Genomic DNA, 6,360 nt, shown 5'->3' on the forward strand with positions numbered 1-6,360 from the left:
AATGGGATTCTCTCAGTACAAAAATTTTATAAAAATAGTTTTTCATGGATGAGTACACCCCCAAGCATTAATGCCAGTCAATGGATTCTTTTCCTACAAAATAAGGTATATTTCATTCCATAAGCTGGGTGTCATTCAAACATGTCTGAGTGTCTTATATAGAACTGTTAATATAATGTATTCTTCAGAAGTCAGACTTGGAAAAGCTTTTCAGTTTACAATCACATCTCACTTCAAAAATGTAAGATTATTATTTCCTTTTCTTTCCTTTTTTAATTAACAAAATGAGTCTTGAAAGGAAGAAAACAATTAAAGATAACAACAGAAATAGAGGAAAATCAGGAATTTTGCCTCCACACCTCACACAGCATTTCCCTAGCCCCAGGGGAACTATTTAAAACTTGTTTGTAGCAAAAAAGGGATCAAAATCATGATAAATGTCATGACTTTCATGAAAGATCTGAAAATTTTGCAGAGCTGTATAAAAATACTGCAACAGGAAGCAAGGTTTTTGAAAAAAAACAGACCATATTTTTGAATTAAAGAAACCTAAATGAGTGAAATGGAAGAAATGAAGTCAGTTATAAATTCATATGATCTTATGGGCTTATCACGAAATGATAGTCAAGCTTTTGCTCCAGATGGTGCAATAGTGCTTGTGACATCCACTTTGAACTGCAATCTAGTTATGTGTCAGGCAGGAGAGTCCATTATTCACTGCATCAGTGCTGGGGAAAGAAGGTTAAAAGTTCAAGACATGCCCCAAGTGATTAAGGTTGTAAAAATCAGGAGATATACCATGGGGAAAAAAATGCCACTCTTCCTTTTCTTTCATACTCAGTTTGTTCCCCAAAAAATGTGTTTAAGAAAAAGAAAACCAAAATCCAAACAAAACACCATGACCCCAAAACAACAACAGAAAAAATAACAGGATGCAGGAATACCACAATTCCCTACAGTAATGTACAAATTATCTTTTCATTTGAACTCATTAAACCCTTCTGCTACCAGCTTCATTTTACCTAGAAAGAAATATAAAAGCTTCTTTTAAAATCTGTCCACAAGTTACAGGACTTTAGAACTCAGTTAACAATTTCTCACTTGTTGTGATATTCTTCTCAGCTATTACATACTGGTATGTAACTCAGATTTCAAACTTTATTTTTCATGTTCCCCACAGATCACCAGTTCATCTGATCTAGTCAGGCTTTACTTCTCAGCCATGTAAACCTTTGCTCTGCTGATCAGTAACATAACCTATGAATTGCTTCCCACCACCCCAAAAGTTTCTACATTTGAAACTGCAAGTGCCACTTCTCCAATACTTAAGCAAATTTAGATTTCTAATTCAATATAGAAAGAAGAAGATGCAAAACCTGAAAGGTAAAGCTAAAAACGTTTCAATCAAAAAAATACCTTCTGCAAAATTCTTTACAGTGAGAGTAATGAATGGAAAGTATTAAAAAAAAAGGTGCTTTAACACTCATAACCTTTGAAAATGTATGAAGTAATTATTTTCAGGAAGGTGTCTTCTTTCAACAAACAGGTAGAAAAGAGTAATCCCATTGTAATAAATTTTCTGTCTGCCGTTTTCTAACTCTCCATTTATCTCTGAGCTTGATTGCACACTTGTATAAATTGTACTATGAACTATGTACTATAAATGTATTACGGCCACGCTGCTGCATCCTCTTTGAAATTACCTTATATGCAGTAACTGATGTATTAGCCCACATTTCATGCAAAGGAAAATTCTAAATATTAATTTCACAAAGCCTGATAACATTCAGACTCCATATATATTTCTAAGTATGTTAACATTTCAGAGTAGCATACTCACAATGCAGACAAAAATCCCTGTAATCCATCACATCAGGGTCCTTGAGCTGCATAGGATTTAGTAATGCCCTAAAGTTCACAACCATTACTTCCCAATGCACACACAAGGAAATCCTGTAGCAAGCTCCTGATATCCAAGACTAAACATAGCATTCATCAACAACCTGTGCATTACATGAAAAAAACTACACACTAAAAACTATGTGTAAATTTGAAGACAACTTTCTGTAAGCTCAAAACTCATCTTAAAAACTTGTCTTTGAATCCTGTGTGTTCCAAATCACCTCTGGAGTTAGGATGATAAATGAAAGCCTGTGAGCTCTCAGCCTGCAGTTCAGCAGGCTCCTGTGGACAAGGCCAGGCTCACCCTCGCACAGCAGGAGCTGAGCAGACCCACAGGAAGGATCCTCAAAGTTTAGAAAGAAATTAGTACTAAAGCCCACTCAACTTGAAGTAACCATTGGAGCGGAGAATGATTACTCAAGGCAAATGAACTCACATAGGAGTACTTGGGAAATTAAAATAATAGTGCTGAGGGAGTTAGGGGAAGTCTTAAATAATTATTTGAAATTTCCAAACATGCCATATATATATTCCTTAAGTCCTTGCAAGTTTTTATCTGGAATAAAAGTCTAATCTAAATGTTGTGTTCAGCCATGTCCAAGGACAGAATAAGGACAGAATCTTTTGTTTAATCTTATACATAAAGTTATATTTAGCTTTGTTACTGGAGTTTTTTCGTTAGAGGATATAGAATATTAAGAATAAAAAGAAACACTATAGAAGCATTTTAGATATAAAAAGAAAAATCATTAAAAACCTTTTTTTAAAAATAATTAAAATGCTTCAAAAGCAGTGATATATCTGTAGAAGACAATTTGTATCACCGAGATAAAATGACAATCCTGATTTTATTGGAAATGCAGTTTTTATGTACTGATAGCTGACTTTAAAGAAGCCCTTGTCAGTGGAATGAGCGCATACTACTCTGTGAAATCCTACAAGAACACAGATGGCAATGAGACCATGATCTTAATTGATTTAAGGGTCAAGTGTATATCTTTAAAGAGGCATTTTAGAACAGCAAAAAACAAATGCTTCATCTGACCCTTAAGTGTGTGGTATTATAGTTGGGTTTAGAGCATTAGCACCACGTATTTATACCCAAAGGAGATGCATGTGAAAAAGGGAACACACATAACACAGTATCATAAACAAGGAATAGCTAATTGTAATTTCTTTCCTGGCACAAGAGTTATAATAAAGGCTTGAGGTAAGATAAAACTCTGTATGGTTGCTCTCAAAAGAAACTCAACCCACTCAACCCACCAACATAAGAGGCAATCTATAGAAGATTTGGGGCAAAATCTGCTGAGAAGACATCAAAATATAATGTCACCCCTAGGAATGTCATTATTGCAATTATACAGATGGGGTTTTAATGTACATGTTGATATAAGTGAAATATCTTCACTGTTTAAAAGCAAAAAAATGATAGGGTGTCACTTGTACCCAGCCATTTTTCAAAGGCCAGAGTTACAACAAGCACAGGCTTTTCCTCACTGGGTTTGTTCCTTGGCTCTTGTTACATATACTTTGATTAGAGAGTTTTTAATTACACTTTAGCCTGTTAGCACCATGGGGCCAATAAAACTAAGAGAAATAGAACTAAATTCTTTTCATTCAACACAACTGATAACTAAACACCAATTAATTACACCCACACAAGCCTAATGAAGATAATGGGGTTGCAGAGAGTTCACGGATGGTATGAAGTGGCTTGTGGTATCCTAACCTTAATCAGTTAACTACTTTGTAATAGGGAGGATCACAGGATAAGCCACCCTCTTTCTATATGCTTAGAATTACTATTACTGTTAATGGAAATTATATGACCATACAGATAATTCATGTAACATTCACTTGATCTGGAAACAAAAATGATAAATACTTGAGGGATTCCCTACTAGTATTTCCAGCAGTTTATTGAAAACAAGAGTGCAAATGAGCATCATTCTGCTTCATCTCATTGCTTCACTTAAGGCAAACCTGACAGATTTCTTCTTTTCCAGGGAGGGGGCATCCACAGCATCTCTGGGAAAGCTGTGCCAATGCCTCATCAGCCTCACAGCAAAGAATTTCTACCTAATATTTAATCTGTATCTGTTTCAGTTTGAGGCCATTGTCCTCCTCTCCTCTCCTCTCCTCTCCTCTCCTCTCCTCTCCTCTCCTCTCCTCTCCTCTCCTCTCCTCTCCTCTCCTCTCCTCTCCTCTCCTCTCCTCTCCTCTCCTCTCCTCTCCTCTCCTCTCCTCTCCTCTCCTCTCCTCTCCTCTCCTCTCCTCTCCTCTCCTCTCCTCTCCTCTCCTCTCCTCTCCTCTCCTCTCCTCTCCTCTCCTCTCCTCTCCTCTCCTCTCCTCTCCTCTCCTCTCCTCTCCTCTCCTCTCCTCTCCTCTCCTCTCCTCTCCTCTCCTCTCCTCTCCTCTCCTCTCCTCTCCTCTCCTCTCCTCTCCTCTCCTCTCCTCTCCTCTCCTCTCCTCTCCTCTCCCCTCCCCTCCCCTCCTCTCCTCTCCTCTCCTCTCCTCTCCTCTCCTCTCCCCTCCCCTCCCCTCCCCTCCCCTCCCCTCCCCTCCCCTCCCCTCCCCTCCCCTCCCCTCCCCTCCCCTCCCCTCCCCTCCCCTCCCCTCCCCTCCCCTCCCCTCCCCTCCCCTCCCCTCCCCTCCCCTCCCCTCCCCTCCCCTCCCCTCCCCTCTCATTCCCGAGGGTGCCTCAGTCCCACTATATATGTCATCAACAAAGATGGGTAACAGCCCCAGTCCCAGCACTAACCCTGAGGACACCTCTTGTCACTGGACATTGGACAATTGGTCATTGAGCCATTGACCACAGACCTTTCCATGTGATCATCCAGCCAATTCCTTATCTACCAAGTGGTCCATCCATCAAATCCATCTCTCCAGTTTAGAGAAAAGGATGTCGTGCTGGCAGTGTCAAAGGCTTAGCACAGTACAGGCAGATGGCATCAGTTACTCTTCCCTCAGGTACCAACACTGTTAACCCTTTGGTCTCTCAGTCCTTTACCTTCCTTTTGCAACTTGGGTGGCGTAGCTGCAGCACTTGGAGTGAACAGAGGAACAACAGCCATTGAGTGTATCAGCTTTCCTCATAATCCTAGGCAATCAGTTCTCCCACTCTCTTCCAGAGAAGTCTGGCATTTTCCCTAGTCTTCCTTTTATCTCCAACGTGTTCCTTCAAGATGCATTTTGTTTAGAGCCTGTGTAAGGGCAGAAGGAGGGAAACTGATAAGAGAGAGGCACCTAAACATATCAGCAGGCACAGGTCTCACACTGGGTAGTATTTCACCACATATGATCATGCTCAGAGACCACCACACCAGCACCATTTACCTTCTGTTCTTCCAGGACCATTTAATTAAACTGGAGCCTTCTGGGGCAAGCCTGTGCGTGTGACAAATATCCGACACTGTTTGACTACTGCCACCTCAGCCTCTGGCTGCTCAAGCCCTTCCTGAGGCAGCTGTGTGCCCAAAGGAGCAGCCACCCACCACATCAACTCCTCCTGAAGTAAGAAAATCTAATGAGGCATTCGCTACCACTCTCCTCAAGGAACAGGTAGTGTCACTTTAGAAACTTTTTCAGAGGAAGCAGCTTTTAAAAAAAAAGAGGGTTTAAATCTCTGGAGAGGTACCATAGTATTTCTAAAGGATGTGAAAGGAAAAGAAAATGATTCCTTAGGGATTTTTCTTCATTATCACCCCACCTGGAGAAGTGAGCACACAATGAGCAAAGGTCCACACATATTGATTTTAGAGCTAGGGAAGTGTGCAGCTAACAGCTTTTAAGTATCTCCATTTTCAGTTACTTCAACAAAATTACCAGTGAACAGCGTAAGAAAGTGAAAGTTTTTGTAGGAAATTGCGGGCTTAAAAATGATCATTTAGGTCGCGAAATGTTTCTTTTCATTGAAAATGGAGGCCTTTCAAACGTAGGAGTTACTGCGGGCGCTTTGCAGCGTCGTCTTCACCAGACATTTACCAAACCACAGCCTGTCCCTCTTTCAGGACCGTAATCTTACAGAGCTTTGTCGCTCGAGGGCTTTTAAAAGCGAGGAGCGCTCGGTCGGGGCGTCCTGACTGGGAAAGCGGTGACAGAGCTGAGGGCGAAGAGCGAGAACGACGGGGCATGAGGAGCCACAGCGGGACAAAGCGAGCCAGCTGTGCCCCAACCCGGGCTGCTCCAGGGACCAAAGTGGGCCAGACCGAGCCAGCTCTGCCCCAACCCGGGCTGCTCCAGGGACCAAAGTGGGCCAGACCGAGCCAGCTCTGCCCCAACCCGGGCTGCTCCAGAGGGAGCAGAGCCTCGGGAATGCGGGGCCGGGCAGAGCGTCCTGAGGCGCCGCTGCCCGCCCCTCGCCCCGCCGCCCGCCCCTCGCCCCACCGCCAGCCCCGAGGCGCCTCCGCCCGCCCCGAGGCTGGCGGGCAGCGGGGCGAGGGGCGGGCGCTC

The sequence above is a fragment of the Lonchura striata genome, chromosome 6, assembly GCF_050655825.1.
Source record: "Lonchura striata isolate lonStrDom1 chromosome 6, ASM5065582v1, whole genome shotgun sequence".
Classification (NCBI taxonomy): Eukaryota; Metazoa; Chordata; class Aves; order Passeriformes; family Estrildidae; genus Lonchura; species Lonchura striata.